General features: G+C 45.3%; 1 long non-coding RNA gene across 1 annotated transcript in view; it reads right to left on the reverse strand.

Annotated features, from left to right (window-relative positions):
- The window catches only part of LOC138258609 (uncharacterized), a 338,986-nt gene extending 321,696 nt beyond the window's left edge, over window positions 1–17,290 (reverse strand). The window contains exon 1 of the long non-coding RNA XR_011198452.1: window positions 17,213–17,290. This is a non-coding gene — a long non-coding RNA (uncharacterized lncRNA). The remainder of the gene's footprint in view (window positions 1–17,212) is intronic.
- Between the last annotated feature and the right edge of the window lie 6,903 nt (window positions 17,291–24,193).

Below are 24,193 nucleotides of genomic sequence, written 5' to 3' on the forward strand. Positions count from 1 at the left end.
TTTATTCAACGTTTTGCTACGAAGGAATGGACGAGGAGCTCGTTTCAGGCTGTGAATTATACTGCCTCTAGATGGCGCCAGAGCTTAGCATAGGAGCAATGGTCGTGTTTTTCCACAATGAAGGCATAACACCTGATAGTCTAACGCGGTGGTACGCAGTATTCTGGTACCTTGAACTTGAGCATTACATTTCGCTTAAAAAACAACTACGTTTCGCCCCCCTTTGAACTCTGTTTTTTCACACGAGTGAGGAAGGTCAAGTAGAATTATTGCGTGGCAGGGACTAACGAGGAGCGAGTACACTGGATAGCAGAAAGAGTTAAGAGAATGGGGCTGATAAGGAAAAAGAAGGAAAAGCTGTCGCCGCCGAGCAGAAATACTCATGGCTGAGGCAAACTGGCATAAACATAGGAAAAGCAGAGAAAAAGCAAGAGTTGTAGGGGTGGCTGAGGCAAACTGGCGTAAACAGAGGAAAGGCAGAGAAAAAGCAAGAGTTGCAGGGGCGGCTGAGAAAAATGGCGACAGGAGAAAAGTCGGAATATCACGAGCGGTAGATGCTGGGGCATCCAAATGCTGATGAGAAATGGACAGAGGGGAGAAATTAATGGGAGCAGATCCTACCGAGGAGAAGGAGGAGGAGAGGTAGTCGGGTGAAAATGTGGAGCGCAAAAATCTGTTGGGGGGAAAGCGCGGCGTACGTCCGAAGGAATTAGGAAAAGCTGAGAATGAAGACTTTAAAGAAACTAGATAGGGAAATGAAGATAACCAGGGACACGGGGTAGCAGAGAACCTGCGCCTGTAAGGCAAGCAGAACACACAGTGGAAATGGTGAAAGAGCTAAAACTGCAGATGAGAAAGAACGCAGACAGACAGAAGCTGTACAGAGACTACTGAGGAGAAAGCAAAGAGTAATAAAGGTAGGACAGAGACTGCTTAAAAGATAGAGGGCAGGGAGTGGGTAGAGGAGAGTTGTCTCAGCGACTGGTGAGGTAAGGCTGCAACCACCTGTGGGGACTTCAAATAAGAATAAAAATCCAGAAAAACTAACTTTTTCTTAGCGCATTTGGGGACACATTTAGGATCCCTTAGCGCCACCTTAGTGCCGCCATAGCGTTTTTTTTTTTACGCTAAGGAGGCGCTAAAGTGGCTTTTTCCATGCGTCATATTTACAAAATGGCACAATGCATGCATTGTGCCACTGTGTAAACCCTTGCGCCTCATTATGCCTGTGCCAGCAGAATGTCTGCAAGGGGGACATTTCTGCACTCGGAGGACCGTAAAAATGGCAAAGTGAAATTTAACAGATTTTACGGTGGCATTTTTTGCGTCATTTTTAACGCTTTCTCAGAGCGGGAGTCAAAATTACGCTCCCATAGAAACCTATGGGCCTCCTTGCACTTTGCTACATGAGCGTCAACATTTTTGACACTGGTGTAGCAAAGCACAGCAATAGCATCAAAAATGTTGACACTATTGTGTTAATGACTGCCATGGTGCACCATAATACAAATACAGTGGAACCATGGTGTGGTTAGGTGCCAAAAGGGGGCGCAGAAAAAGTGGCACATCCGCAATGATGCACCACTTTTTCTTAAATATGGGATTTGGAGTGCTCCAGCAGCAATACGGTATTTTTCCTGACTCACCTGACAATTTCACTGCTCATGCAGGAGACGAAATACAGCGAAGTTGAGGGCGAGCCATCTCTAAAGGTAAAGATGAATTACAGACGTGAAAAACAAGTAGTTTAGGGACCGTGGAGGGAAACAAGGAAATGATGTCAGAGAGAGAGAAGAGGAATGGGTTAGAAACACGTGAGGAACAGAAGAATCTAGAAGAAAAACACATAGCAGGAACTTTGCCAGAAAAACCCTCCAATTAAAGTATGGGGAAAATATTATGTTAAAAGAGCGACCAGGAAAGGAAAAACATGTTTAGTTGTCCTGCTGGGATCTGTGCCATAACAAACAGTGCAAAATGAAGAAATACATCCCTGAGGCAGTGATCGTCTATAAAGAGAAAGCATTTTACACTGCCTTAACAATTTTGAGGACGCCTTTACGAAGAGTGAAAAAAATAAGAAAATCCTCGACAAACATTTTCCTAGACTCTAACACTTGTCAGAACTCCACTCCAATCCCAAATCCTAAATGCAGTCTTAACTTTTATTAGGGTCCTAACCATAAACCTAAGACCATTAAAAATAATCTTTAAAAAATTCTAACTTTACCTAAATCGTAAACCCCTGCTATAGCCCATGACAAAACCACTGTACCACTTTAAACAAAACCTTGATTTTAACTATCACCCTAGCCCTAACAAAACCCTGATCCTAAACTCCTAACTCTGGGCGAGAGTTAAAAAGCTTGAGTGCTTGTGATGCCAAGATTTCATGGTAGTCCCCATGGTGTAGCACAGTAAGAAAGATGGTGGCTATATACTGAGGATATAATGTTGTGGGGGTTCATGAAAGTGCCCGTTGGGAAGGAGAATACAATTCTGAAACGTATATAATATTCTTCATATTATTAATAACATATCGGATCATAAGCCACAGCCTAAATAAATGGCTCAGCGAGATTGTATATTTAATATATATCACACAGTATAGTTTTTGATACTGCACGCATTTGTATATTACACATATTCATAATTTGAATTACAAGGATATGTAGTGATTAGCGAACAATCACATCATTTTTGATCTAATGGAGCCACCATGTTCAGGAGTAACAACTCACAACTACATGTTTCAAAGTCTTGATGAATTGTTTATGTTAATGAGAAAGGCTGTTTTTTTTAAGTGCCTTTTCACTGCTTGACTCGCCGACTTCATGAAAACGCCCTAGCATCATTCCGCCCACTCAACTTTGTAAAAAGAAAAAAGAGGGAACATAAATACATTTTTGTAAAAACGTTTTGCTCAGAAGGGCAGTATTATCTTGCTAAACAGAAAAGAAACACTAGGAAGTGTGATGTGGTCTGTCTGGGGCTATAAGGACATTCATTACTTTCCTCGTGAATACACCGAAATGCAAGGATGTTTTGCACATTTGTCTTGCTTTCCCTCTCATTCTACTTCCCTTACCCTCTCAAAGATCCAAAGACGTGCCCAGCAAAATGTCATTGGTATGTTCTCTGCTCCCCCCATCCCATCACAGCAAACATATGTTTACATTGTGTGTCTGTGGACCTCTAAGCAGTGGAAAGAAATAAACAAGTGAAAAGTTCCTTCTCTGGGTAGAAGGGGAAGGAACATAGGCTTCTCTGCTGCAGCTCCTTACTGACATCCGCATGGAATCAAGATGTGCTATTTCCTCCCTTTACTTTCCCATACCATGTTGGGTGTGTTAGATGGTGGCAATTTCTAAGAAAAATAACTCTTCAGAGATTCAGGGAGACACATTTGTCAGCTGATACTAGAGGAAGCCTAACACTAGATACTAGAGGAAACCTAACACTAGACACAGCAAAGGCACTGTAACACCCAAGTCTGAGTCCAAAGACCCAACCTCCAACCCTGCACACACCCTCCATGAAGACACCGCTGTGCCATTAACCATGCGCCTAACCCAAAACAAAACCCAGCACTAAATGTAAACTTCACCTTATCCCTCACCCAGCTGTGAACACAAACCTTCTACCCTACCTAGACCGCCGACTAGCGCTACAGTAGCAAAAGTATTAATGATTAACGGCAGTATTAAAAGTATTAATGATCACGGATCTATTCTTTGATTGGTGTTCTTTATTATAGCAAAGTAAAAAAAAATACTCTTCATGTTTTCATTTCATTTTGGTGTTGTAATCCCAGCCTCTTTCATTAAAAACTGAAGCCTGAACTGTTTCAAAGTCCATTTAAGTAAAAGCCACACCTCTTGGGGTAAGGACTAACGAATGTCAGAGCAAGACACCTGCCTCACCAATTCAACTCTCCATTCTGCATACGAAATAATAAAAACGTGAATGAATAAATGTCTCCATTTTACTTTCATCTTTATGAGTTTTTTTCATGACTGCGAAGTGGATGGTGGTCAGGACGATGAAGTGAGAAGACTGGTAGCTGCTGAGAATATGTAATGGAAAAAAGGAAAAACTATGGTTTGTGGTCAAAGGCAACATGTAGGGAAACAGGACAAACCAATGACAGTAGGTACTCTCGAGCATATGCAGATTTAGCTATAATGAATGACCTCAGAAGCCGATGACCCTGAAAAACCAAACCTACCCCTTGACCCACTGTCTGTAGTTGTTTCGTTTCCGCAGGGTCTTTAATGTAGGACAGAGGGCCAGAGGCATTGTAAGGCATGGGCACAGTGGTCTCTTGCCTAGGACCCCAGCCTTTCAGGAGGCCCCCTGATAGAGATAGCTCTATGCTGCAGAGCCTCTTGGTCTGGTGACCTTGAATAATTCTTAGACAGATTATTTTCAATAATGTTTCCTTTTATTTATTTTTAATGTGGGTGGTGTGTTGGAGTCAATGAGAGACATTTTGCAGACAAATGTTTATATTTTTCAACACCATCAAACATCCATAAACAACGTTTCTTGTAGATCAAAACTGTACCTAACATGAAAAATGGGAGGATGCCACAAAGCTTATTTGCAATAATATCAGTGAGCTGCTATTGTATTATAATACTGAAAACCTATGTTACTTTCCCTGGATATTAGATGTAAACACATTTAGAATTTGGACCAGTATCGGTGACCAGGCCAAATAGGTCATCAAGGCGCTGAAATTGGATCACAAATTCAAAGCTGTTCCGAAAGGGGCTCTCAAAATTACCTTTGGCCCCTGAAATGCTTAAGATGCCCCTGCAGTAGGCCTGTCCACAATGAACAGGGATCTCTTTAAGAGGTTAATCAGATACTCGATAAACACAGTTTAACTAGTCTCGCACTTCTCTGTTATGAATGTACACACACTACTTAATTTAAGCTGCTGGTTGCAGGTCAGGTCCAACAGCTCTCCTTTTTGGGGAGCGTCAGTTATCTTTCTTCATCAGACTTTGACCCAGTACAGGAGAGTGAAAAACAAATAACGGCGAAGGAAGGCGGAAGAGGAAGATGGAAAGAACATGCCTAACGGAGAAAGCAGGAAACTGCAAGAGTGAGATAAAGGGGCAGGGAGTGTCTGATAGTGGATTAAAACGACTCAAGACTATGTAGCCTTTGTATTCTGGATGCAGAAATAGGGCTTCTTAGCTAAACCTTGGGCCTTGGACTGTATTATTTTACAAATTTAGTACTGTGTGCACAACAGCACTATAAGTGGGAACAAGTATGGAGGTGGGTGGGGAGGACTCTATTATGGGTGGGCCCCAGGAAGGATATCTAAGAAACCTGAAAAGAGCCTCAGCCTTTGATACAAAAAGAATGACATAATAATAATTTAACCCCCTGGTTGAAAAAATCACAAATAGTGTCCTCACTGGACAAATAACGGAAATCAGCAGGTGACAAGGTATTAATTTAAGAGTTGTATTTTTGCTATTATTCTGGGCCATAAGCAATACAGTTGGTAGTGTAAATTTAAAGCTAGCCTAGCTGATGGAGGGTGATACCATGGTACCGGTCCTAGGATGCTTGTTTTCGATCCAGGGAGGACCTGGCATGGCAGTTCGGGCTGGACTGTTCTCATGGGGAACAGGGTCAGGACTGATTTCCATATGGCTGGGTCCAAACTGGAGTGGCATGGTGAGCAAAAGAACGATGGATTAAACCCAGATCTATGACGGGGGTGAGTGCTTGAAAAGTTTCAACACTCCGTCCATCATCCTTTTGTGTTGCTAAATTTAAAGGTAATCAGCAATATCTTAGTTATTCAATCAGATTAAAAGTGAATCTAAAATTGTGTTTTGGCGCAAAAATAACGTTTATTAATGTCTTCCAAGCACAGTGTTAAAACAAGTACTAGATAGGGCTATTAAACCCTGTTTATCTACATGTGAATCTCAACATGTTCCTGCCCTAGGCAATGTGCCACTACAATTTGGGGTATTCGTCAGGATCAATAGTGTTCCTATCCTTTCCCTAAGACGATCACTCTCCTTGCACTATTACAGATTTTAACTAGGGATTTCACAAGAAACTCGCGCTTATGAGCATGTAGTTGGGTTGGTGGCAAATCAGTAGCCTGTCATATTTTCGATAACACCTGACATCATATTGACTGGACTAGTTTTTGGGGGCACAGACCTACCCACACCTGGCAAAACGCTAAAAACAACCCTACTCTGTCTCCTATAATTTTCTTTCCACCTGGCTCTCCCCACCCTCCTCAGAACCCCACACCCTCTCTCTCAACCTCCTGTACCAGCTGGGAAAAGTGACAGAGGTACAGGGAGGGGGCCCGGGCTTTCCAAACTGGCCTCAAGCTCACCAGGGACATGCGTGGGGGGGGGGGGGGGGGGGGGGGAATACAAAAAAACACTCACGCGTTATCCACTCAATACATGGTTGTTAGCATTGTGTTTTTTTTATGGAATTTAAAAGTAATGCTACTGTTATTTCGAACAACAACTGTTCTTTGCATCTCTCTACGCGGCTACCCCGATCGAAAACATTTACTACACGTTCCCCGGAAGGCCCGTTTTCTAGAATTGACGGACACGCTAGGGGTTTGTACTCAGAAGCCTCAAAGTACTCTCTGCGCGCCCCTTCACTGAATTCGGGGGTCTCTTCCCCCTTCTTGTCGGAGGCGGTAGGCTTCCTGGGAAGTGGTCCCTGGATCCTGCCACTCTCTCACCACCTGCCAAAATACCGCGGGGCTTACTAAGAAACATTTATGCTGTCTTTTTCCAATATTCTATAATTGGATTCCTTTAAAAATGTCCGACCTGCGCTCTGATTGGCTGCCCGGGGAGCGCCGAATTTCTTGGAAAGAAGAGATTTCTAGTGAACTGCAGGCGTTGGAGAGAGCGCGCAGGGAGAGTTAGTTTTCCGTCAGATGAGCTCATACCGCGAATACCTATAGAAAGGGAGGCGGGGGTGGGGGTGGTAATTCAGGGGCGACGTGGTGTGAAGGGACTGTGGCGGGGCAGGCAAGCGGGGAAACCGCGACCCAGCCATCGGGTGGGGTAAAATCAGTGAAGTGGGGGGGAAGGACAGGGGGGGTATGCGCTACCGATATGGAGGGAGGGCCTATTGAGGTAGAAAACGGATTCGAAGTGAGGCGAATTTGAGAAAGGGTGGTTGGTGTCATGTTTGGGTATAATGTGACTACGTCAAATAGAGTGAATGCTTTTGGGGAGAAGGGGGATTTTATTCAGTGGTTAATTTGAGCCGACGGTTGCAGTTGGCGCCTACAAGCACTCCTTGTGAGGGGCTGACAGACTTTGACCCAGGGCAAGAGAGTGAAGAATATACAAAGGAGGAAAGAAAGAAGACGGACGAGGAAGACGGGAAAAAAAACGTGATAAAGCAGAAATTTACAAGATTGAGATAAAATGACATGAAGTGCCTGGTGGTGTATAAGAGGCCTGGGGTGGAATCAATGCAACAAGGCCTTGGTATTTGGTGACCCGAGATTTGATAGCGTCGGCCGCAGGCTTCTGGGCAAAACGTGGGCCCCAGCATTTATTCTTTTACAAATTCACCGCTGGTATTACTCTGATCGGATTAGGGGGATGGTGCTTGTACTGTACACTTGATGAATTACTGGAGGGTTTTAGAGGATATAAGATATTTCGGGGCAGGAATTGGAAATAATGCTATTCTAGGGCAATTTGAATATTATAATGGGGAAGAATTGAAGTTCAGGAGGGAAGTGGGCTTAGGAAAGAGAAAGTTATTATTGGAGAAAAAAAGATGAGTGAATGCCTGTTTTAATCTCACCCACTGGTAACTACTCGGCTGCATTCCAAGCTTTTGCTTTTTTGCTCGCCAAGTCACGATAGACCATTTGAACTCGAAAACATTTCCCCAGGGGGCAAAAAGTTTGGACGGTGAAGTGACTGAGGGCCACACTGATGCCAGCATGGTGGTGGCCTGACGAGAGTAAAACGGATGTAGGGGTAGTGAAGCATGTACATCTAGTGGCTTGATTGAACTGCACAATGTGGAACCAGAAAATCTGGGATAAATCCCACTTTCCCAAGTTGACTTAATTGTGTGATCCTTCTTCGGTTGTTTTAATTAATTTTCTCTCCTTTTTCCTTCATTCTCACATATAAGAGGACCTTGAAATACATGATTTCAAGATGTGCACTGTACAAAACCTTCTCCTATATTCAGATTTAATCACTATTTGCATTGTCAGAGTGGGGGGGGGCATAAAGGTTTCTAAATTAATATCTGAAAACTATCACTTAAAAAAAAAAATCTGAATGCACTGATAGAATCTGATTTACTAAGGCGACACAGTTCTGCAGGGTAATTTGTGCAGGTTATTTTTACAAGTTTGCTGTCTTTAAAAATGAAGGTGTTACTAAATTCAAAGGGAGCAGTATACCCTAGGTCACTGGTCCTCAAACTGCGGCGTGGGCCCCCATAGGGAGCCTCAAGTGATCCATGGGGCCTGCCAGGCTCTGGCCAAGAGAAGCATTATGCAGACATCTGCTTTGTTTTAAGCAGAAAATAATGTATTGCCTTTTTAAAAAAGGTAACATGACTTAACTGCAATGTTTAAATAAGCATAAACATATTTAAACATTGCCAAATTATTAGAATATTGTGATAAATTATGTGGGGGAGGCGATTATTTTTTTCCCAACTTGGGAGGCGCAGCATTAATACGATTGAAAAACACTCCCCTAGGTACTTCCTTTCTTTGACTGCAATTAACTTTAAATAATTGCTGTCTATTTAACTTATTTTTAATGTTAGTGCTGAGTCCAGTAGATGCCAGCCCATTGCTGCTGTTGCCCAGGGCCGAATTTAAAGGTCCGGAGTGCCACATGCAGCCCCCGGCCCGTACTTTGAGTATCACTGCTCTAGACAGAGACTGGTCATATGCAACTCAGTTTATGCTTTAATGGTCCCTTCTAAGTGAAAAAAGTGACCACAAACTGGTTTTGACCTACTCAGGCTTCATCAGTGATACACACTTTGAGACCTCCGACTCACTGATCACAAGGCACCTGTCTTGTCTTAAACACGGTAGTTGGGGAGCCCTGAGGAAACAAAAAGATGATGGGTGGAGTGCATGAATTAATCCCAATCACTGGTAACTACTTAGACTGTATTCCTGTCCATCTTTTTGCCAACTATGCCTCTCTAGCCAAGGCCAGCCATGTGGCAAATCACCTGGTCCTGTGCCAACGGAAATAGTCCTGCCTGGCTTAACCAGGCCAAGTCATCTCCTACTGGACCACTAGCAACCACAGACCAGGTTCAGCCTACTTAGGCGTCATCAGTGAGGCATAGCATGCGTTCTATGTCACTCTGGGCGCAGGAGCCCACATCTGGGCATACTTGTTGCACTTAGGATGTTCCTATTAGAGCAGGATCGAGGGGATTTGTATATGTTTGATCTCTTTCTAGAGCAGAACGGTGGGTGACAAACAATAGACTGGAATGCCACCGAGCTATTGCCGGTAGCTAAGGCTAATTCAAGCTTTCCTTCCATTGCTTTGTTTGTGAATAAACATTGGTAGTCTTTTAGGGGTGGGATGGGGGTAAGATTGAGACAGAAGTGAGGTTGACTCTGAGGAGACGAGGGTAACTTTGACATGGATTGAGAGCTCTAAACAGGCCTGGAGGGAAGTGGTTCCAGGAAGAGCAGGATATTGCGGGTACCTCAGCGAGTTACTTGGAGAAATAGCAGTGGCAAAAGTCAGTGGTATATTTTATTGGGGGTGGGAATCCAAGAGACGAGTCTCATTGTTGTGGTAGAAAAGGACAGAGAGTAACTGGGGAAGGAGTACAGGAAGAAGTGTCATGAGTTTGACTGTTGTGGAACATTCTCAAGGAAATCAATATTGTGCTTGTACATCTCAAAATGGAAACCAGCGGCTACCACATCTTTAAATGCCTTTACTTGTGTAGGTCCCCGAGACACACCACCTTCGACTGTGAGATTTTGATCGAATGCTTTACACATTCATTCGAGGTACAGGAGATACCTGTGTAGTGGAAAACATGTTATCAATTCTTTATAGGGTGACCAGAATTTTAAAGCCAAAAACCGGGACATTTCATAAAAATAGAAAAGGGATTTCAATTTTACTTCAACTCAGCGCAGAGAGTGAAAGTGCTCATCAACATGGAATTACAGCAGGGGCATGAAGAACATAAGTAAAAAGCAACTTTAAAGCCAGTATCATGCCTGTCAATAAATTGCTTTCCTATAACAGCTGCTAATTACCTCTGCTTTGGAAAACCTAAAAAAAAAACTCCCACCGTTTTCAGTCAGCCCTCTCTAAAAACCGGGACTCAAGCTAAATTTCCCCAAATCTGCCGGGACAGCTGGTGAAAAACGGGAATGTCCCGGCAAATCCGGGCCGCCTGTGCACCTTAATTCTGTATTTTCGGTTCCCATAAAATGAAACATTCGATATGTTTTCCCTAGGCGATAGTCAGTGTGTGGCACCTTTCACATTCAACCTATTTGTCTTTCCCCAGTGCTACAGCGAGAGCCCGGTGTCATTCACTGCTGCTGTCTTTGGGCTCGGTGCAGCCACCCTGGGCAGTTCAGCGTCTCAGAGACTGGGGAGGAAAGAACCCTGGCAGCGCCCGCTGCCCACCTTGAGAGCCAATCTACCTACTATCCCTGGACGTTAGTAAAACTCGGTCAGTAACGCTGCCCAATTTACATGTCTCTCTTAAGTAACTAGACGACCCCACTTACCCCCACGCATCCCCACTTCGCCAATGCCACCCCCGAGAAAGATCACGCTTGGATCAGCTCGTGAAATGGTCACCTGACAGGAACCTGCAAGGCGGATATCCATGACGCGACCTACACGTCACGGGGCCCCTTTCTAATTCAGGCTGGTTCACTCAGCCTTTTATCCTTCAGATCTGGATGAAATGCGCGAGCTGTATTATCAAAGAGTTTCTTGTCCTTAACAATTAGTCATTAGAATTATGAAACGGCGCTGTTAGAATATGACAACTGTACATTGTCGCCTTAAGTCTCTGCCCCTACAGACAAGTTAAAGCTTGTCTTGAGACTGTTACCCTGTTAAGAACATCTCCCCGCAGCTGGCGCCATATTGCTGCATTCTAGTATGATCTAACATTTTTCTGACAAGACCGCGAGGAAAATGAGACTGAGGACTTAACACGCAGGCTTCCTTCAGCTTAGTTCTCAAACAGACAACAGGCTAATCTCTTTGTGGCGTTTGGCACTGTATTTTTCTTACCCTACACTCCCTTTCCTCATTTTATAGCCTGGTTTCACGTTTCTTACCTTCCTATTTCTTTCGTTCTCTCTTTCATTACTTTGTCTCTTTAATTTTCTTTTTTGTGGTATAGCCATCTTTTTCCACTCTCTTTCACACTTTCTACATTTGCCTAGCTCTTACTCTTTTTCTTTGGTCTTGTTTTTTTCTTTTTCTCATCAATTACTTTTACATTTTCTCGTTTTCTCTCTTACTTTCTTTTGTCACTTTCTTTGTTTCTTGGATTCTTTCCATTCTTTTTCACTTTCTCTCGGGTTTCTTAGCATCAGCTGTTTTCTATGTTTTGCTTATGCAAAGATATTCCTTTTTCACAACGTTTGCTTAAGTATTTTTCTATTTCTTTCTTCACTGCTTCATTGCCCTCTTCATCCACCATTTCATCCAAGCCTTTGCTTTCTCCTCTCTGTGTATCATCTATTTATTTTCATCTTTTAGTTTGCACTGTGTACATCTGTTAAACTTAGTTGCCCAATTGTGAAGTTCCTTGTTTTTCTGTTTTCAGTCCTTTCACTGACCATTGTGTTCTATTATTTTAATTTTGGTTCTTGCTGTCATACTATCCCATTTGCTTCTCAATTTCTCTTCTCTTTTCTCTTTTATTTTCCTTTAATTTTTTATTTGTTTTTCAGCTTTTTTCCACATTTTATATCTTTTTGATTTAATTTTCCATTCCCTAATTCCTTTTTATTCTTCACTTTTATTTTTTTTGTACTCCAATTTTTATATGATCTGCTTGCATTTTGCTTCTTAGGGTTTTAATTTTTAACATCTTGCCTTTGTATTCAAATTTACTTTTGTTTAGTTCCTGTGATCGCATTGGCCCTTTTTTCTAATTTACCCCTTTTCACTTTTATTTGTTCTTTTACAGGTCATCTGTTACTTTTTATTAACCCAATTTCACTTTTTTAGTGTTCCCTTTACTGTTTTTTTTTTCTATTTACTTTTTTGCTTGCTGCTTTATATTTCCAGAATGCTTAGTACTTAGGCCCATATTTATACTTTTTTTGAACCACGTTTGCGTCATTGTTTTATGCACAAGCGGCGCAAACTTACAAAATATAATTATATTTTGTGTTTGTGCCGCTTTTGCATCAAAAATGACGTAAATGTGGTGCAAAAAAGTATAAATTTGGGCCTTAGTGTTTATTTATCTTTTCTCTGGTTAAGATACCCACTGGCTTTTCCCTTTTTATTTGTTGTGGTTTCTCATTTATGTTTTAATTTCCCTTTAGCTATTTGTATTTTTTTTTTCTATTCTGTAACACTTCTTGGTTTACCTGGTTTGAGTACACCCATTGTGACATCATTGGATATTGTGCTGATTGGTGCATTCACCACCAGGGGTGTAGCTTGGGATGATAGATTGGGACAGGTGGGTGTTCGTGAGCTTCACATTTCCCAAAAATCAAGCTAGCACATAATGTTGAAATACATTATACGACCAGCTGGGCCACAAGCGGTCTTAGGGGCAGCGCAAAGGTAGAGAAATGCAGATTGATAGGGGCACTAAGTGAAAGAAAGAACATTATTTTGTGAAATAAGCAACACTTTTGAAGTATTTTCAAACAGATTGAGGGAGAGTGTGTGTTTGCGTTTTTGTGTGTGTGTAAAATTCCTGGTGAAATCCGACATGCCACCTCACCATAACCGACTAAAAGCCCCTCTACCCAACTGTTTATCACAAGATACATTTGTTGGGGGGGGTGTGTTACACCCCACACGCTCCCCCGAAGCTATGCTCCTGTTCATCACAGAGCTGTACAGCAAAGCTGCATGGCTTGTTTCAAAACAGGGATTATCTCCCTCAAATTCTCTGACCAATACAAACACACAAAGGGTATCAGTGACTTATATTTTGAAACCCTGGTTCATCCCTGGAGCGCGCTCTACAAGTAATGCATCCCTGGAGCGCGCTTTAAGTGGTGAGCATACCAATTGGAACAGTTCCCAGTGCTGCCTCGAGGAAAGCAAGTACATGTAGACGTGGTGTGTAAATCCACATCTTATGTGTCTGTTCGAAGGGCCTACAATTACCGAGATAAACCTTTGCTCGCTTCAAGGATATATGAGATAATCTTTCCACAGCTAGCCCGTTCGCAGGTAGTGAAAGATATTTTCCATGATGAAAACATCTCTCCACAGGCCTGTGGCATGATGCAAAATAATTGTGCCCTATACAAAATATGTTGAGCTTCTGTGACGACTCTTACAAAAAACATACACTTCCCAGTTGCTACACCCATAACTTAAGACCAGCTTCTCAGGGCCTCCTGATAGAATGGTAGCAGAATACTTATGTTCAAATATCATTTGACATAAATATTCACATATATTATTGGATATAAATATTGTGCACTAAATATAATTTGCAAAGATATCACCCCACTGAAGGTAATAATGGAAAATCTAGCTACCAGTGGTATGATATTTTTGCCATCAGTATTTAGGACAAAATATTTGGGCAAGACAATTTTTCTATGTATATTGCAATATCTAAATCTCCTAACGTTACCAAAGCTGCCCAACATTGGTTTCAGACTGTGAAGTGTAGTAGTGAGATCCTAATAGGTTACTGGCTCTATTAGGACCCCTCCGCTACACTTCACTTCCACTGCCTAGTCAGGCTACCATTTCAGTACAAAAAATAAAAATAATCATAAACAGAAATTCGGAAAAATAATGGGCCTGGGTTTAATGTGGTAGCACATGTAAAACAATCACCTGAAATGACTGAAATCGCTCACTGGATGAAGATCAACTGTCTGAAGCTGAACACGGATAAGACAGAAATGATCTTTGAGAAGAGCACTACATTGTGAGACTCCAGCTTGTGGCCAACAGAGCTAGGATTGACACCCACCCCTTCCGGCAACAAGAACCCCGGGATCGTCAACAGCAAACTCCACATGACCACCCAAGTCAATGCCATCACCTCTTCATGCTTCCGTACCATGAAGATGCTGGGAAAAAAATAAAATGGCCCCCATTCTCCACCCAGAAACAGTCATGTACGCTCTCATCTCAAGCAAGGTGGTCTACAGGAACACCCTCTATGCTGAGCTCAAACAAAGCTCTCCAGAAAGCTGCAGACCAACAAAGTAGCCAGAAAATGAAAATACATCCCACTTTGAACCAAAGCTATGATGGCACCAAAAAAGTGAAGCAAGTGAGCCAGACTCTCCCTACAAGAGCTCCCTTGTCACAGCCATCCTTTCACTCCCCACACATAATTTCACCTATCCCCTCTTTCACCAACACATCCTTCCTTTCACTCATCATTCCTTTTAACCTTCCATCCTTCTTTTCTTTTTCTATCGACCCATCTTTCTATGGATAATTATGTTCTTTTGTCTGGTGAGCTGCAGACAGAAGAGGCCCTAATTTTAATCATTCTGAGGGTATAAACTGCTGCCAGTGCCTGGCGCCCTGAGCATGGATTTAACAGAAGGACCATTCGAGGAGGAGGTGGACCTTCTCCACAAAGGCTATGGAGATGCATGTTATGCCCCTGATGCAGTCCCTCAAATAAAAAATGCTTCTACTCTGTCAATGCAACACAATGGAAGAACCCCTAGCAAAAATATATCTGTTACCTTCAAAAAGTTGTGGTACATTGCAAGGTCACCTTGTGTCAGCTAATTCCAGTGGTTGCAATGTCCAGGTGTAATAGGAGGAAAGCTTTTTTACAGTGTGATGTGCAAGTGGTGCCATGATACTGTGGCTTTACTAGTATGTGCTTCCCTGATCTGTGACATCAACCAAGAAACAGGGGGTCTGCCATCTTGCGCATCTTCTCCTGTACAGAAGCATCAGTGTGTTTGTTTAACTTGTTGTCTCTCTAAGATGTTTAGCATAGGCCCCTGAAAGCCCCTGAACTGTAGGGACGGCCCCTAAACTTTTGGACTTCCTTCTCAGCCTGCATTATTTTTACACTTGAAAGGCGTAGGATAACCAGGAGCCCCTCATGACATTTTCAGAGAGACATTTCACAGGGCCTTCCTTCACAACCACCCTGTTGCCTGAACAAGCATGCAATGCCGTTACATGCACCTATACATTTGGAGCTTTCAATATGTCTAGATTTATTACTGCAGTCTTACCAGGAATTGAGGACCAAATTACGCGCCAGAACTGACAAGTTGTACAACAATAAAAAAAAAACATGCTCTTTGGGGGATGATACATTTCTCTGCAGAGACATGCAATGTTTTAAGCTATCTACAATGCGTTGTCGCTCCACTTACTGCCTGACCACAGAAATCAACAAGTGAAAGGTGGCCATTTAATTCTAGAGATTGTCTCGCGTAGCACTGCATTCCCATCGCAGCAATTTTAATAACTTTACACCCGCTTGAGCAGATTGATGCTGAATTATGTGGAACATACTTCAAGTTTATATTTATGTGGAAAAGGCTGTCGCTGCACAATCCAACGGCCCCTTTTAATTTGCCTCTCACATTTCCATTAAATTACTTGCACGAGTTGATTTGTTTCTCTGCCCAGAGACTACAATGATTAATTATGTTTTTTCTTTGCAGTGTTGATATTGTTTGAGAGCACAGGGTGCTCGAGTGGACCTGGAGCCTCGGAGATAGTTACTTTGACTGTATTTTAGCTCATTTTGAGCGCCTCGCTCAACACCCTGTTATGTGCAGGTTTAAGGAAGAGACACTGTGGGCGGGAGAGGTGGTCTGCAGTGCTCTTACAAGTTAGCCCTTCCTGAGGTGTTGGTTTGGGCGGTCGCACTTTCCTCCAGTACTGCAAGTGGTAGTTACACAGCCAACCACTGACCTCCACCGAACGACAGACGGGCCTCCATATACAGGCAAATAAACAGCACACCTAAGTCGGCCTCTTGGGAAAATTCTGAACAACCCTCCAGCAAAATGCGCTTTCTGTGGATCTACTCCTGAAATTTGAACTTCTGTTGCATTCGTAGAAGTTATTTGCCCTGACCTTCTTACTTCAGTATCCTCGTGACTCATTTCGGCCCAGCTTCTCTTTAGAATAATTCATATCACAATTTCACCTCTCTTCTCATTCTCAGCCGTGCTTCGACTACTTCACGTGTTCCCCCTTTTCTACGACACTAGATTCCTGTGCCCTTTCACTCACCCCATCCATTTACGCTTCACCTCTGTCACAGTCTCTCTTTTGCTTTCCTTTCTCTGCCTATTTCTCCCACCCTCCCTTTTTCCCTTTCCAACGTCCCATTGTCACAGTTTGTGTTTTCTTTCTCTGTGCTCTCTCGCCAATGTGCTTTATCTCTTTTCTCCCTGTTTCTTTTTCCCCTTGCTCGCGTTTTCCTGTATGCCTTCGTCTTTACTCTCTTAGTCTTAATTTCCCCTTTTACCGTTCTCAACATTATTTTTCATTCTCTTCCAGTTTCTCTTTTCTCTTTTCCGGGGGCATTATTTTTCTTTCTCTTGTCTTTTTGCGAAGCCATGGTCCTTCTTCCGCCAGTTTATCTCTCTCTCTCTTACACTGACTGCCTCCTTTTACTGTCCCCTCTCAGTTCCTCTGTATATCACTTTCTTTTCTATTTTGCCTGGCTCCCAGCACCTGCTTTTCTGTGTTTTTGTTCCTGCAGCTCCTTTTGCTTGTGTTTCGTTTTTGTCACCCTCTACATCTGTAACTCCGTTCCTTCTCTCGCTGGCTCTCCTGTTCTCTCTTTTCCTCACGTTTCCCATTCTTAAGTCTTTCGCTTTCTTTCTCCCACTTTCTCTATCACCCTTTTTCCATTTCCCCATCACTCGCTACTCCTCACCCCATCCTTTTCCCCTCGTCGTTTCCCTATCTCACCTTCTCTGCATTCCTCTCTCGGCGTTCTAATTCTTTCCCCACTTCATATCACAAGACCTCACCTTCTTGTCACCTTCCCTAGCTCCCGCCAGCTTCTTCCCCCACTCTGGCCATCCGAAACCAGTCGCCTTCCTTTCCACCCACCCCCTTCAGCCCCAAGTCCCTCTAGACTTTTAGTTGGCAAGCGACATTCAGGCGGGAGCGAAGCTGAGGGTGGAGGGACCCTTTTGTTCTCAGGAGTGCAGCGAATTCTAGGAAGCCTCCTCAGGCCTCACAGAGGCGATTCCTAGAACTGAGGCTTATTGCTGCCGCTGACTCTGCCTGCCTCTGATTCCTAGTAAAGCTTCAGGCTCCCACCCCCTCTCCCAGACCTGCCAGCGCAGCGCAGCCAGCAGGGGAAGACTTTTTATCGCTTCCATGTAGATTTTATTAAAAAGAACTTTAACGGGGAGGCCTCGCGGAAGGGAGAGGGCGAGGAACCCTGGGCAGCCGCCATTTTAGCCTTTCTGGCACACGGTGTTATTTTTTCTTTCATACCGGGAGGTTGGTTGATCTATCAACAGGTTTGAAGATTTCTCCAGAGGCCTCGTTTACACATCCCTTCCCACCCTACGAGTGCAATTCCTGCCACTCCTTCTCTTAATCGTCCTAGTGTCAATTCTTATTCTAGGAGGTCGTTGCTGTAATATCCTTCATGAAGCGAACCAAGAGGTTATGCTGTCATACAGCCCATTCAGTATGAAGTGATGATGGTGATGACGTTCAGTCATGGATCTCAGTTTGCAATAAATTAATCAGTTTTAATTTGGCTTCAATATTAGCTTAATGTTCAGCTTCTAGGCCTTTCTGTGAAAGGGCGCGAACTGAAAGACTTATCCAAGCCCTGATCTCGCCCTTTCTGAAGAGCTTGCCCAGCCCTGTCCAGGCCCCACCAAGCACAGCACCGGAATTACACCACTGTACAGCAGTGGTCTCCAAACCTTTTAATGCTGCCCCCCACCCCCAGTTGAAAAATAAAAATCATTGGGGCCCCCTCAGAATTTTTCACAATTGTTTTATAAAAATGGCAATGTTTAAATATGTCTAAACCTATTTAAAAATTGCAGTTAAGTACTGTTACCTTTTAAAAAATGTAATAACATGCTTCTGCTTAAAACAAAGGCATGTTATCTGCATAATGCTTTTTTCACTTGAGGCCCCTCCCCCCAGTTTAAAGACCTCTGCTGTACAGGGTCAGAGACACCATAGACTCTCTCTGTCTGAGGCATGGCAAACAAGACTGGCCTACAGCATGTGTCAGCTAGGCCAACACCCAGGGTTCCAGTCTTCTGAGGTGTTCTGGTGCTCCCTGCAGAAGTCTTTCTACGACTTAGGTCCAAAGAAAAGTGTATTTAAACAATACGCTACTACCAGCCTTGTCTGCTTTCTATTTGATTTTCTTTCTATGACGCTCCTTAATCTTCGACCCTACCCTACCTCCTACTCCATCCCATTGCTCAATACATTAACAATTAAAGAGGATCAGTGAAAGGGGGCAACACATTTGGTTTTGTCAGGGTGATCTATTAGCAAAGGCCAGCTTTCTTGGCCACAATAGTTTATAAGTAAACATATACCCAAGAGTTTGGTATAAGTACATCTATTCTCGGGTAAGCAGATATTTATTTTTAGTCCTCGGATGCACAACCTGTTACCAGGAAACCAGTTACTTCAACCTAATTACTAAAGAACCATTAGTATACTTTTTATTTCGTCTATCACCATTGGCCTCTCTACCAATAAGGATAAATTCTATTTTCGTTTTTTTCCTATTAACCTAGATTGCAGCAGAGCTCCCTCCATGAGCAATTTGCTGCTCTGTATGTGCGTGTGCTCTTCCTCAGTAGAAAGGTGGAGAAGGTGGCGCCCCCATTTGCCGCTCCCTCCCACCTCCCGCCTCCCAGCTGCTCCTCCCTCCCCCCTCCCTTCTTAATGGCTGGCGCTGCGCGTCGAGGGTGAGTGACCTCTGACCTGTTTTTGGTCTAGAGCTCGCCCCCCACATCCGCAGCACCACCTTGCTGTCTCGTGCCCCTGACCCCCGCCCACGCTGCTGCTAGCGTGTTCGAGGCCCTCCTCCACCCGCAGGCATCCTCCTGTGCCTCATCCCTGGTGTCTAGTGGGCTCTGGTAAGCTTCGCTAGACCCGTGTGCTCTCTGCCGCTTTTCGGCGTATCTGTAAGTGTTTTCTACTTTTCAGCGCCTTGCGCTCTTGCCCCCATTTGTGCCCCTTCTGATTGCTGTATTCCGATTGTATTTTGTGCCATTTACCTTATTTGTGACTGTTTTTGACTTGTGCCTTATTTTGTCATTTTTGTGCCTTCTTTAACCTGGTTTTCGCCCCTTAGGCGCTCCCCCTTGACGCTTCCCCTGCCGCTGCCTCCCTGCGGCCCGCACCCCTCGCGCCCCCATTCGCCGCTCCCTCCCGCCTCCCGCCTCCCAGCTGGTCCCCCCTCCCTCTTCCCCCTCCCTTCTTAATGGCTGGCGTTGCACGTCCGCGCCGCTGGCGCGCCGCTGGCGCGCCGGAGGCGCGCTAGAGGCAAGCCCGTCTGCGCCCGTCCGCGCCTGGACTGCGCCCAGCGCCACCCCCCCTGGTCCGCACACCCCCGCACCACCAGCCTTCGCTACTCGGCCAGCGAACTCCTCGCCCTTAACCCTGGCTCCTCCACAGCCTTCTTCCAGGCCACTCCGAAGCACACCAAAGGACCCTTCTCCTGCCGCACCTGCAACTTCACCTGCAACAGAACAAGGAAGCCTGCAACAACCAACACCAACCACCTCCACTGCATCCTCCTCAACACAAGCTCCGCACGAAAGCACGCCATCGAGCTCTGGGACCTGCTCGACACCACCGCTCCAGGCGCAGCCTTCCTGACCGAAACCTGGTGGAACAACTCCTCGGCCCCAGACATCGCCATCGCCATCCCTGACGGCTACAATATCACCAGAAGAGATCGCACCAACGGGATCGGAGGAGGAATAGCCATCGTCCACAAATCCACCCTCGAGATCCACACCCACACGGACGACACCCTCAAGACAGCTGAACACCTTCACTTCCGGATCCACAAGGACCCCAACACTACCCTCAGAGGAACTCTCATATACCGACCTCCAGGACCAAGAGCCCCCTTCAGTGACACCATTTCCGACCTCGCTAGCACCCACGCCCTCGCCTCGACGGACTACATCCTCCTTGGAGACCTCAACTTCCACCTGGAGAACAACAACGACGCCAACACGCATCACTGACCACCAACCTCTCCAACCTCGGACTCAGACAACTGGTCAACACACCCACCCACATCGCCGGCCACACGCTAGACCCTCTCTTACTGCAAGCAACCACATCTCCTTCAGCCACACCACCGAACTCCACTGGACCGACCACCACTGCATCCACTTCACATTCATGAGACACACCGAACACCACCGCACCACACTACCACCGCACCGCCGCTGGGGCAAAGTCACTGAGGACCAACTAACCAGCACCCTCGCCAAGAACCCGCCGACCGACCCTACCGACCCGGACTCTGCCGCCATCAACCTCCAACAGTGGATCCTCAACTGGGCCAACACCCTCGCACCACTCAAGAGGCCCACCGTCAACCAAGAAAAGAAAAAAGCAGCCTGGTTAACAGACGAACTCATCACCTCCAAACGCACCTGCCAGAAACTTAAGAAAAAATGGCTTCTCGAGCGCACACCCGACAGCCTGGCAACCCACAAGGAAGCCACCCGCAAGCACCACCAACTTATCCGACTCGCCAAACGCTCCCACTTCACAGAACGCCTAAACAACAACGCACATGACAGCAAGGAGCTCTTATGCATCGTGAAGGAGCTCTCCAACCCCAGCGCCAATGTCAACGACGTCCCACCATCCCAGAAACTCTGCGACGCACTCTCCACCTTCTTTTACCAGAAAATCGCCGCCATCCACGACAGCCTCAACACCACACCTCCGCCAGACCCCACCCCCGACAACTCCTCCTACGCCGACTGCCTCACCACCTGGACCCACGTAGATGACGCCGAAACTCAAAAGACCATGAACTCCATCCACTCAGGATCCCCCTCAGACCCCTGCCCACACCACGTCTACAACAAAGCCGACTCCACCATCGACCCCCAACTTTGAAAGATCATCAACCTATCCTTCGATACTGCGACTTTCCCGGACAGCTGGAAGCACGCCGATATCCAAGCCCTCCTCAAGAAACCCAAGGCTGACCTCAACGACCTCAAAAACTTCCACCCGATCTCCCTCCTCCCCTTCCCAGCGAAGGTCATCGAGAAGATCGTCAACGCCCAGCTCACCCACTACCTCGAGGACAACTCCATCCTAGACCCCTCCCAATCCGGCTTCAGATGCAATCACAGCACCGAAACTGCGCTCGTCGCCGCCGCAGATGACATCAGACAGCAAATGGACAACAGCAAAACTTCAGCCCTCATCCTCCTGGACCTCTCCGCTGCCTTCGACACGGTCTGCCACCCCACCCTACTAACACGTCTCCATGAAGCCGGAATACAAGACAAAGCCCTCAACTGGATCTCCTCATTCCTCTCCGACAGAACCCAGAGAGTCCGACTCTCACCCTTCCGCTCCGAAGCCACCAACCTCATCTGCGGCGTCCCCCAAGGCTCCTCCCTAAGCCCGACGCTGTTCAACGTCTACATGGCACCCCTCGCACACCTGGCCCATCAGCACAACCTCAGCATTCTCTCCTACGCCGACGACACCCAGCTCATCCTCTCCCTCACAAATGACCCTCACACCGCCAAAGCCAACCTCCATGAGGGACTAAAATCCATCGCCGAGTGGATGAGAAACAGCCGCCTGAAATTAAACTCCGACAAGACGGAAGTCCTCATCCTCGGATGCACCCCCTCGGCCTGGGACGACTCCTGGTGGCCCACCACGCTGGGACCCCCCCCCCCTACTCCAGTCAACCATGAATGCAAACTCGGCTTCATCCTCGACTCCGCCCTCACCATGTCCAAACAGGTCAACGCAGTCTCCTCCTCCTGCTTCAACACCCTCCGCTTGCTCCGTAGAATCTACAAGTGGATCCCGACGGAAACCAGAAAAACGGTGACCCAGGCCCTCGTCAGTAGCAGACTTGACTACGGCAACGCACTCTACACAGGCATCCCAGCAAAAGACATCCAATGACTCCAACGCATCCAGAACGCCTCCGCCCGCTTGATCCTCGACGTACCCCGCCGATGCCACATCTCCCACCTCCTGAAGGACCTCCACTGGCTCCCCGTGGACAAGAGGATCACCTTTAAACTCCTCACCCACGCGCACAAAGCACTACACAACGCCGGACCCGCCTACCTGAACAACAGACTCAACTTCTACGTCCCCTCCCGCCAACTCCGCTCTTCCAACCTCTCCCTCGCCATCGTTCCCCGATTCCAACGCAAGACCTCCAGTGGCAGATCCTTCTCCTACCTCGTCGCCAAGACCTGGAACTCCCTCCCGACCCCCCTGCGCCAGACCCAGGACCTCCTCACCTTCAGGAGACTCCTCAAGACCTGGCTCTTCGACCATTAGCAGATACCCCCCCCTCCCCTCAGCGCCTTGAAACCCTAACGGGTACGTAGCGCGCTTTAGAAATTTAATGATTGATTGATTGATTAGTCACTCCTGTAACCCTTTCTATCTTTCTTTATTCGGTTAATAGATACAGACCATAAAAGTACATACACATTAAAACATTTAAAAAATGGAAAGGTACTGGCAACAAACACAAGGTTGCCCAACATTTCAGACAAACTCAGAATCTGGGAGCAAATATCAAGTCCGAAGTGCAGAGTGCATTCAAAATAATAAAAAACTACACATCTCCTATACAGAAACAACCCACTTGTCACTAAGTTTCCTTGGCAATGAAAGTCAAGGGAACTGCAATGATAGTTTTTATTTACACCAAAAGGCACACTTCATAAAATAAACCACACCTAGCTATCCTTCCAGAGTGGGGGCCTTTCTGCAAATATAAAAGTACAGGGATATGACTAGTAACTAAAGCACATTTAAGAAGCTAGATTAAAAACATTTTTATAAAAAAACACCCGAAATGTGTAAGGTTTGCAAAGAGTGCTCATCACAAGGGCAAACTAAAATGAAATTGGAATCAAACTGGCCAAAGAAAACGAACATTGGCTTCCAATCTTGCCTAGTCTGAATCTTGTCGATAGCTCCCTGTCCCAAGTTTTGGGCATCAATTCCATATATGGATTCAGCTCTAATGTGGTTTGAACTAACAGGTACCCAATATTTGCTGGCTTCTTCAACCCAAGCAATTCTCTTTCTCCTCCTTAGATTTCTGAAGCTCACTTAAAGCCCTAGCGATGCTATATCTACACCTGACATGTGGAACAAATTGGATCTAAATTATTGCTGTTCTGTCCCTGGAACCAACCATGTCCATAAAGCTGTTCCCGGGTCTAACACAGGTGTTCGACATAGTGTTTTCACTCAAAGCAACTCAGTGGCCACATTGGGATGTAAAAGAAGAAGAAAATATTGCATGATAACAATAAAAAGGTTTCAAATGCAGTAAAGAATCAGCACATTTCCCATCTTTAAAATAGTCTCTGAATACTGTAAGTCTGCTTACATTTCAACCCGCGTAAAAAGGTAGTAAAATAAAGCTTGCAGTACAAAGCTTACAATGGGCTACCTCTACCACACAATCCATACTCTGCTCCTTCAACTTGCTAGCAACAAACACAGCTATGAACCAATCAAAACTATAAGCATTACAGGCACGCCACTGAGGCACACCATTCAAATTTATTCTAAGGCATTTGCTTATAATACCAGCAAGAACAATTATTGTCTCCTCTCTATCAACTAGACAGTTCTGGGATGATTAGAAAACACCTTGCATTAAACCAACCTTTAAGAAGCAAGAACTTGACTAGTTGCACCTCACAAACTAAAAAACAACAATATGCAATGGACCATTCCAAGTTAAAGTAATAGAA

This window comes from Pleurodeles waltl, chromosome 9 (genome assembly GCF_031143425.1).
Source record: "Pleurodeles waltl isolate 20211129_DDA chromosome 9, aPleWal1.hap1.20221129, whole genome shotgun sequence".
NCBI lineage: Eukaryota > Metazoa > Chordata > Amphibia > Caudata > Salamandridae > Pleurodeles > Pleurodeles waltl.